Raw genomic sequence first — 11665 nt, forward strand, 5'->3', positions numbered from 1 at the left:
CAGACTCACCGCACTTTGACCACATTGCTGTTTTAAATTTGTGGTATGACCTCAGGCGTTGTCCTTTGAGCCAGTAAAGCCGATGAGCTACTGTAAAGTGGGCAACCAAAAGATGATGTAAACCATATATACATTTTTTATTCTGTCTCTCCATTTTATAATGTTCAATACAAAAATGCTAGTTGTGTTTCCATTCACGTATTTTTATGTGCATTTTGAAGTATCGCATTTGAAAAGCAATATGGAAATGGCAAAATTCGTTAAAACTTCCTGAATTGCACAAAGTTTTTTTTCTTGCTTACTGTAAGGTGTGTTTTACCTTTGTCAAAAAAAAGTTGATACGTTAATTGGGACATGGAAACGCCTTTGCCAAATAAATTCTGACGTAGCAAACATCTCACAGGACTGATCAGCTGTTTCCGCTGTCAGTGTTTTTCCCAGATATTCCCATAATATGTCTTTGTCTCCGGACAGCATAAAACATGGCCAATACTAGCTGACATAAAAGAACAATTAAAAGTCGCCCAATTGAAACAAATTATAATGAAAACCTCTCTCCATTTTTCTCTCGTAGATGGTAGATGGCCAAGGCCTCTGTTTAATGGCAGATTACAGCCATGTGTAAAGCATAGACTATAGCGCCAACTTCTGACAAAACTACACTTTGTGTAGCCTATTTTATTGGTTCCAAACCAGTTAATGGAAGCATGACTAATTTGCTTCTTTTTTTGCGTCATTTCAAAATTCCCTTTAAAATTTGTCTCTGTAAAATTATTATTAAAGTTATATTCAGGGAAATAAGTGTATCCACTGGATGGGAACACTTAGGGCCATGATGGAGTTCTTGAAAGTGATTCTTTAGTCCCCCTTCAGAGAGGGCAAGTTGGATCTGTTTTCACCCCATGATGTTTACTAGGGCAGGGCAGTCCAATCTGCATGACAATATCTTAAACCTAAAGAGGCTCTTACAGGTTTTGTACAAAAACTAAATCTTAAATCTACTCAGAGAAATCCAGAGATCTGCTATTGCTGTCCACTGCACTACCTTCATGCTCATATTTGGCTGTGTGGTGGGCGTGAATCCAGCTCTCACCGTGCTGTCACGTTCCTCTCTTCTCTGCAATGCTCCGTGACAGTTCTACTGCACTAGCTTTCTAGGGCACAATGCGCTCCGCTCTGAATGCTTTCCAAGTGTTTTTGTAGAGGAAAGTGGGGGGCCCATCCTCCTGCAGTATTGTATTCCTATTTCAGACAGGTACAGGCGAAGATAAAAGAATAAAAAAATAAAGAGGAGAGCGAAGGCAGCAAGTGGATTTGCACTGCCATCAGCCTGCAGTCAAAGTGTGTGGACAATACAGGCAGACACTACAGTCCGGTGACTGGGCCAACAAGGGCACAGAGAGAAGAAAAACTTGCTCTGAGTCTGTAGAGGTCCAGTCCTGGTCATGCTTTTCCATTGACGGCACAGTGATACCTGCTGGACTGTCACCATGCTATGACTCAGTCTCTAAGCTGCACCCTTCCTTTCCTTTTGTCCCACTTATTAAGGCCAAGTGAGGAAATCTGGTTAAGCATATACAGTAATCTTACAGTTTTACACTTGTTTATGTCATTCTTCATGTTTTCGTCTCTTACACTGGAGCGTTTCCAGTTGTCACACTGAGCTGCTTCCCTCACCACTCCTTCGGCATGCTGTTGGACCTCAGGAGGCGAATGATCTCTTGACACCACAATATGGCAAACTCTGACGTCACACTTGTGAAAAACTTGAATTTTGGGGATTTCAATATTAAATTGAACGATAAGTCTAATTGCTGTTGTGTGGGTTAAGAAAGACTGTGGATTCAACTTTTTAAAGACTATAATGCAAAACACACAGTATGTCATTTCTGCAGCTAGGGGTCTCTCAATCAAAATAAAGACAGACTTTTTCTGTCTGATGTGACTCAGGCAGAAATAGTGGACAAGTTAATGTATTAACGGACAAGTTCATGTATTAAAGTTATTTCCCGTTATGTCATTTAATTCTAATGAAATAGCTTCAGTGTTTCTGATGTAATTAGATCGTACTTGTGGTGGTAGCTGCCTCATAACCCTCCGAGTGGCGGGGAGTGAAGAGAGGGGCCCTGGGGTGCGCTGGCTGGCTAACTTGCCAACCTGCTAACTTACTATTAGATGAGACGACTACCCATACAGCTAGCTGACGTTGTGGTTTAGCCCAGCGCTGTTATCTGTCGTCAAAACAGTCGTACTAAAAAGAACTTACTGGGCGAGTGGAACGTTGTTGTAACGTTATAATATTACCGTTCGCATTAGCTTGGTGGCTGCATAAGCTGGATCGATATTGAAATACATCATATCAATAAATCAGTTCTCTACTGGATTACTTTGTTGCCAATTGGCATGTAATTAATGAAAGACATTATGCTGTGTGGCAGAAAAAAATACTTTATTACTGTTATTGAGTATAATTCTGTTACATTGTATGATTTACAATTACTCTCTTATGTATCATCTGGTGTGTCCCTTGTTTTCCCGGAAGTTAGAGCAACTATTGGGTGAAGGTTATCTGAGACAATTGACAGGCAACCAAATGTAACGGACCGTTACCTTGAATACAATTAAAGATTTTTTTGAGTTTGAACATTGTTGAAAACATGTAGGTTAATGTAAGTACAGCACAACTCAACGCTATATATAAGATAGGTCTAGTTGTCTTAGACATTTTAATGTGGAAATGTAACATATTATACCTTTAACTCATTTTGGAGTAGATATTTGGAACATACAGGGTTTCCATGTGACAACTGAGATATGCACAATGTGTTCAAATTCCACAAGCTTATGGACAGTGGCTATTTGGGGAGTGATACTGGAGTTAGTGAGTACAAACTCATCTGTGTTGGCTATTGGTTGAAAGACATTTTATGTTGTATTTTCTCTCCATCAGGACTTTTAATAATAATAATAATAATACATAAGTTTTATATAGCGCTTTACATGAAACTCAAAGACGCTTTACAAACAAAAGAAACAAACAAACAAACAAACAAACAAACAAGATGAGTGATTATTGTAAATTATGGATAGGCCAATTGAAACAAATTTTACTTGAAATGTATTTGGCCCTATATGAAGTACTATATGCAAATGGTTTGTGATGTCTTTAAACATTACCATTAAATAATTATTCACTTGTACCATGAAACATGTTTAAAAGGGAACATACGGCGCAATTGTTTTTAAAGGCTTTAAAGATAAAAAAAAAACACCTAATGTAGCGGCTGTGTTAGATGTGAACACATTCCTTCATTATTTCAGAATGTTATCACTGTAAATGTGTCAAAATGAGAATAAATGGATACACTGAGAAGACATCTTTTTCTTACTACATTTGGCTTGTTCCAATGATTAAAAGGAAACAGTACAGTGAAACTGTACTGGCTACTGTTATGTCCTGTATTAGTAAATGTGCAATACTTGTTTTCTTATTTTAAAGGGGTGATAGAATGCAAAACCGATTTTACCCTGTCATAGTTGAATAACGACAGTTCGGTGGGTAAATAGGACATACATAGAAGCTCAAAATCCCATTGACACCCCTTTACTATGAAAATCTCAAATTTTGAAACTGCCGCTGAAAACGGGCGAATCTCACCAAATCTAGTTGCTTGCGTAAGCATCTCAAAATCCGGAACCTTTGTCACAGCTGTGGGTGTATTAAGAGAACAGTCATGCCCCAACATTTACATAGGCTACACAACTGACCTGAGATCAGTTAGTCTTCTGAATCTAGGTCGTGCAAATCTCAGAAAATGTATACATTGTTCATATGCTATTTTACCATTAAATTCACTTCTGAGACTTTTTTATGTGAGAAATCAACTATGTAGAGGTCAAATATGGGCCGTTTTACCAAAATTGATGTCTAATTGCAAATTTTGTCCGACTGTGTGTCGGACTTCAGAGGCCGGTGCTGCCTGTGTTGCTGCCTCGCCGCCCGGCCTGCCTTCCTTCACACACCCCGGCATGCTGTGAGCTCGATTGAGCTCCATCACAACTGGCAGCCCACGGCACTCCATACCCGCGCATAGTCACCGTTTTGGGCTAATGAACTACGAAACGCCGCTGCTCTGACAGAGCTCCAGGGCCTGCAACTGCCCTCTTCCTGCTAGCTAAATGCCCGGTGTATGTGAGTGAAAGCGCGGTCAGCGAGCTTGTTACGCCACTTTTCTCACCACAGGTTCCAGTTACTCTTTTAATGTGTGTTATTATAATGTGTTGAGTTATTTAAACAAACGATTGGGAAAATAAACACCGCTTGTCTGTGAGTCTCATTGCTGCTGGATGGAGCTCTATCAATGAGAGCTAGCTAGCCTCCTCTTAGAATTCCTCTGGAATTCACAAAAATTCATTAACTTGAAATCGGACACCGTTGTTAGCTTTATAAAACATTTAGTTAGATGTTGTGTAAGTGGCGTGACGAAATTCAAACTGTAAATATACTCGAATTACGACCAAAAATGAAGCTAACTAGCCGTAATCTGTACACATAGGATTGAAGGGACAGTCCTCAATCTTAAAACCCTTACAGCTCACAAATATTCATTAACTTGAAATCGGACACCGTTGTTAGCTTTATAAGACATTTAGGTATTGTATAGCTAAGTGGCGTGACATGTGTGTAACATGTGGTAAGAGATTGCTGGTGTAACAAGCTCGCTGACCGCGCTCTCACACACGGGCCATTTAGCTAGCAGGAAGAGAGGAGATGCAGGCCCTGGAGCTTTGTCAGGGCAGCGGCGTTTGATAGTAGTCCATTTGCCCAAACGGTGACTTTGCGCGGGTATGAGGTGCTGTGGGCTGCAGCAGCCGTGCCGGAGCTCAATCGAGCTCACAGCAAGCCGGGGTCTGTGGAGGAAGGCAGGCCGGGCGGCGAGGCAGCAACACAGGCAGCTGAACTCCGACACACAGTTTTACCAAATTTGCAATTAGCCATCCATTTTCGTAAAATGGCCCATATTTGAGCTTTATATAGTGTATTTCTCGCATAAAAAAGTCTCAGAAGTGACTTTGGTAAGGAAACATTGCAGTGTCTGGAATATGAGATTCTGTCGCGTTTCTAATGTCTGTGTATTGGGGATTCGCTCAACCAATCAGCACACGACCTCTAATGTGTGTGTATGGCGAGTCGCTCAACCAATCAGCGCGCGTCTCTATGTGTGTGTACGGGGCTAAGGCTCAACCAAGCAGCGCGCAGCTCATCTAAATATTCATGACCATACCATATTTGGAAGAAAAGCTCTTGTTACAAATAGGGCCAAAACACAGGGATGCATAAGGGCCAATAAAATATCCATCAGGCCATTTTCAGTCCAACTAATGTTACATACCCCATTAGGAGACCATAAGGAACAGTGTGAAATACCCTATATAATCATTCTATCACCCCTTTAAGGATGACATTGAGGTTATAGAATTCTGCAGAGCTATCGCTGTTCCTTCACAATTATTCAAATTTGTGTGCACTAGCTATAGGTTGTTAATTCAACACAGAGTTAGAAAGGCCCTTTGGTTGCTGCACACACACATAAAAAAATGTATTGTAGGGATTGTCATTTTTAGGATTTTGCCCCAATTCTTCCCTTTAAACCAGGAGTGGAGTGTGGCATAGAGCTGCAGGAAGTAGCTGCTAAAATAGTATTTCAGTGATTTAATATTGCTCTTTTTACCTAGATTTTCATAAAATTATGGGACTTTACATTAGTTGAGGGGCAGTTATTTTGGCCCGTTAATACTCCAATGGACCTGCACGATGGTGTCACCTGTGGTTGTTCGGAGATGTGTCATGTACCTGAAAAGCCTATAAATTCAGTAATCAGCTATATTATGTGAGCTATTCAGATAATAAGCCCATTATATATCATGCTGTAAATCCCTGAGGCAGTAAGTAAGTCAGTCATTCAGGCTTTCAGTGTCAGTCTGTTCACTGCATGAAGCCATGAAACTGTGATGCCTTTACGCATTGCAGCAGTACACACCTCCCTCTGTCTGGGACTTTAGAGGTTCTCTACGGGTTCACACACACACACAAAAAAAAAAAAAAAAAAAAAAAAAAAAAAAAAAAAAACACACACACACACACACACACACACACACACACACACACACACACACACACACACACACACACACACACACACACACACCCCCTTTCCTCCGCCTCCTTCTTCCCCTCTCTCAGTGTCTCTGGGGGCCTCAGAGTGCAGCAGTGGATGATGGACAGCAGACTAATATCCAAAGCTAACGACTCCTCCCCTCTGACTTCACAGAGTAGCCTGACAGAGGCCACTGTGCCCTTCAGATGGAGGAATATAAAGTAAAGACGAGGAAGGAGGCATATGCTGTGAAATCATTAATATTGTACTCTCTACTGTAAAAAATAAATTCTGTGCCTCTGTGTTCGAGACAGAGAGATTTGAAATGTTAAAGTCATGCAGTCACTAAAGGCATCACCAGGACGTCATACTTTGTTAACCTCAACATGCACTGATTCAATGAACTGAGTTTCAGTTTGACTAAATATAGTGAGGAACCAAACGGCCATTGTCAAACAGGGAGAGTTTAATAAAGCACCATAACACCACATACATCTCCTTGATTTACATTTTCAGACCAAAGTGCTTCCGATTTTATCATCGTGCATGTGATGGCCTAAGCCACACAGATTAAACAGCCAGCAATGGTAATATGGTACACCATTTCACCCCATGCTTTTTAGTACACATTAATTCATTCAGTCACACTTTAATTAATTTCAACATTAAAACAAACACATTACACTGTTTGGTTAATTAATAATCCACATTTATTTCCTGTAGCTTTATATGGTTTAAATGGAATACACTTTTCTACATTGAAACGTTTTGTTATATTAATCATTATTATTTTGTTGTCTTTGTTACCATGCTGGTGGAGAGGTCCTTCCTGATGCCAAAAAGGCGTGGCCAAGGGTGAAGGACTGTTATATACTATGGCCTGCCAATTGGGCTGTACCATCAGATGCCATGCTGGAGGGGGATTTAGGTTTAGGTTGGGGTTTATCTGTATTAGTTTCAATTATGTCTATTTTAGTTTTCCCCTGTGTGGTTATTTGGTTTGGCCCACTTAGTATATGTGTTCCCTGTTGTTTCATTCTGGGAGGGCAGTTTTTGTTGTTCAAATGTATTTTTTGTTATAGTTATTTTTGGTTTAAGTTATATTGAGTTGACCTATTTTAGAGGTTTATGTATTAAGTTCTTGGTCTTACATTGTTTTGTGCACTTTTTGGGTAAATAAAAATCCACTTTTTCTAACAAACCCCTGTTATCCTACTTGTCTTACTGCTTGGTCTATGACAGTGCAGATCATTATGTACCTTAAACAACACACGGGAGTTGATATATGAATCCTTTGTGCTATTTTGGGACAGTAACTGTGTAGAAAGTTGCTTGGTTTATCAAGGAGGCTCCTCCTGTTACACTTTAATGGTTGAATTAGACCCTCAAAATGTTAGCAAGACTTTATGAGACAAGCACAGACAAGCACACAACATCTCCACTTCTCTCTGGATTGATGTATTATGCATGGTTAGTTTAACGCTGTCAGTTTGGTTGCAAGGACATCTGTGAAATTATCTTCACAAGCAAAGAAGTGAAGGTCAATGACAGCCCAGCTAGCAGTGTGTTCATCCAGTCAGCTGTAGGAAGGGTTCATTTCAAGGATAGCACTTTTCAACTGTTAAAATGGTGTCTTATAACAAACACATAACCAATACATTTGAAGATAATTATGTGAAAGACATTGCGTAAATGGCACGGTGGAAAACAACAGAAGTTTGTAAATGGTGCGTGGAAAATACTTCAAGGATACTCAGGGACTGCAGGGATTGAGTCCCATATTGGTTGCATTTGTGTGTACTAGATTATCATGTGCATGCTAAAGTAATGTGTTGTACAGCTGAAGAAGTATGGAGTTATATTCCTATCTTTAATCAAGAGCGCATTCTTTCAATTTGAGAGCATTTCTCACTGATATTACGTTCAGATTTTGTAATAATTTCCCTCAAAACCTTGCTCTCACACTCAAATAGTCACTGCTCGCGCTTGGATTTGCTCTGCTTGTGCTCAAAATTTGTGCTCGCGCTTGGATTTTCTCTGCTTGTGCTCAAAGTTTGTGCTCGCGCTTGGATTTGCTCTGCTTGCACTCAAACTTTCTGCTTGGACTCAGATATGTTGTTGTTTGGACAGATTTCCTGCTCTCAGCTTTGAACCTTCTCCTCGCACTCAGGCTGATTCTGCTCACTTGCAAAGTTTCTGCTCGCGATTTTCTCCTCGCGCGCTTGGATTTTTGGTGTGTTATAACCCTATCAAAAGTCAACAACCAATAGAATGCCAGCTGTAGTGTTGACCAATGAAATGATCCCAACCCTGTTGAGGGTGCGCGTTCACTTTACTTTAGAACGTCTGTTGAGGGCGGCTGCTCTGTAACCTGACTGTAACCAAGTTTATATATCCCGCGCCTTATATAGCTTTATTATAAGTATATGTCAACAATGTGCACAGAATGGTCGACGCACTTTCACCTGCACCCGTCAGGAAACGGGAGAAAGCTTTTTGGAAGTGGGACGTATGAAGTTATGTCCACAACTACGAGGGTGAGTAACATAACTTAAGCACCTAGCTAGCTAGCTAGCATATGGCGCTAGCATATAGCCTAGCTTGATGTCCAGAAACAAATATATGTTCTTTATTGTATAGCTAGCTAGATTGAACGACATATGACGGACAGTGTGTGTATATGTGATGACCCTACTTTGTATTTTTTCCTCGTTTGGTTAACCATTGTTCCTGGGATTTGGCTAATTTCATGTTAGAGCCAGTAGTAAAACATAAACTGTAATATAACTGAAAGAACACAAGAAACTGGATTGTTTGTGTCAGTTTTTGCATCACTGTTGTTTGTTGTTCATCAGAATTTAGTCTTCATTCCTTCATATAACATTAGTTTGAAAATAGATTCATAGCAATCTGTATAAAACGTAATGTTAAGTTCAATTTTATCACTATAATAAAAACAGATCTAGAAATGATATGGTTTCTTATTTGCTCCTTAAATAGCAGTTATTTGTTTAATTGATACAAAGCAAACTGAACTGAAAAAACAAGTATTTTGTTTTACTTTCTTTTCATCCAGGTGGGGCTGAGGGGTTTGACCCCTGTTGATCTGTGTGTCATATCACCAACCCATGATAGCTAGAATTCACCCTGCTACTCCAGATCTACCTACTGTACGGCTGGCTACAGACTACAACCATCTGCTCCTGATCTACCTGCTGTACGGCTTGCTACAGACTACAACCATCTGCTCCAGATCTACCTACTGTACGGCTTGCTACAGACTACAACCATCTGCTCCAGATCTACCTACTGTATGACTGGCTACAGACTACAACCATCTGCAAGTTTTGTTTGTAGTGAACATCATCAACAGCTGCACTTAAAGTCTCTTGGGTTCATATGGGACTTGGTTGTTCTCCATACTGCATCAAACACTATTATTTTTTTGTGTTATATTAGTACAGACAACAGTAAGTATCATTACTTAATCACAGTATATATTATTCTGGTGTACACTGTTGACTTGACTCCATGCTATTGACTATACTTTAGCTTGCCACCTCAAAACTTTCCCTTAATTGCTCTTGTATAGTTAATTTATCTTCTACTAGTTGTACATACCTCCTATTTAATTGAATTATTCTTAATTTGTGTTGCCATACCTGAATCATCCCTCTTGTGAACACTAGGCCTATCTTATCTTTATTCATAACCCTGCTCACAAACTCACCTGAACCTGGGTCATCTGTTTGCCAATATCAATGTTCCTGCTACAGTAAATCCTATAGGCACATTGTACTGCTTCACGTTAGTATGAACCATATACTTTTAAGGTTTTGTGTCAAATATTGTGCAATTTGTTATGAATTACTCATTGTTTTGACAAGGTAAATTAAAGCTATTTACCAAGTGTCAGCTCTGGTAAATTTAATTGTACTATTTTTTTTTTTATAAATGTTATGGAACATGAAAAAACAATTTGCCTTGATCAGGGTTTTAATTTGTTGCAAATGTGAACATGGTTTTAATAATCTGTATCTTATTGCTCTGAAAAACTACAATGATTTAAGAAATAGCAGTGATACTTATCAACATTTATTGAATTGATTGAATATATGGACAGACATTACAGGCACCTATTCATGTCAACAGAGAAAACAATAATTTGTTCTCTCTTTTATCACTTTGATTATACGCTGATGGTGCAGAAAAGGGTGAAGTCCTTGTAGATCTCTGGCACTTTGAGGACAGACCGATCCAGGAACTCTCCACTGTTGTCTTTGTATAGTATGCTCCTATTAAAGACAGATTCATAGACATCAACACGTAATATATTAGGTGTACATAGCTTGCTTTAACATCATTACTATCTTACCTTACCTTCTCTGATTTGGTTTTGTGGACATCAGTAATTTTCTCTCCCAGGCCTGGTTGTGCACCCTGTGAATTTAAGCAAGAAACATAAGTGTATGTAACATGATTTTACTATTATATTATTATTATTTTTACAATTGCATTATTATCAGACTTGCCAACCTTCTTGGTTTGTGCTACTGCTGCCTGTCCTCTGCACACAGGTGAGTGATGTGCTGACTGGCACAGGTCCATGCACATAGTGCAGCTGTGATGCAGCTCAACGGGTACTTAAGTCACACCTGGAAGAAGAGAAACAAACCAACAAAATACTTGTTCTTTCTGCTCAGTTTGCTTTGTATTAATTAAAAAATTACATTTAAAGTTGCAAATAAAGCATATCATCTCTAGATCTGTTTTATTAGTGGTGAAATTGTACTTAACAGACTGGGTCCGTGTACTTTTTCGTTCATTTGATTTTCATTTCATAAACAGGTATTAAAAAACAAATGGTTATTTGATTTTCGTTTTAAATCATGGGGATCAGACCTCCGGTGCTGGGTCTAATATTCTAATATTAGCTGCTGCAGCTAGCTAGCAGCTAGCTACCAGCCCTGTGAGCTTGGTCCCCGCGGTTCGCTCCCCGGTGCTGACTGACTCTGGTCCGTCTGCAGAGCTGCGTTACCCGCTCTAGCTGACCTGGGAATCTACCGCGCTCGTGATTTATTCATATTTTATTTACTTTGCAGTGATATGCTATGCACTGATGTCAGGCAGGCTTGCTGCTGCTTTTAGTCTGAGCCTGTGAGATAACTAAACTTCCTTTGAATATAACGTGCATATAAATAGACGGAATAAATAAAAGTCCCCGGAAATAAATATAAGTAAAACATATGTATTTAGGCTATTGAACTATAATGACTAATGCCTATATATGTATTGCCTCATTTATGTATTTCATGTTCCATTTCATAGCCATATTTATTATGTAAAGGGGGCAAAAATGGACGATCAGTCGCTCAGGAAGTTATAGACTACAGTTTCCCTCAACAGCAGCCGGGACATTCTAACGCTTAACGTGAAAAAGCTTAACGTGGTAACTTAATGTACCTAAACAATGATCAATCAGATATCAATCAGTTATCAGTCACATA

Source organism: Perca fluviatilis, chromosome 1, assembly GCF_010015445.1.
Source record: "Perca fluviatilis chromosome 1, GENO_Pfluv_1.0, whole genome shotgun sequence".
Classification (NCBI taxonomy): domain Eukaryota; kingdom Metazoa; phylum Chordata; class Actinopteri; order Perciformes; family Percidae; genus Perca; species Perca fluviatilis.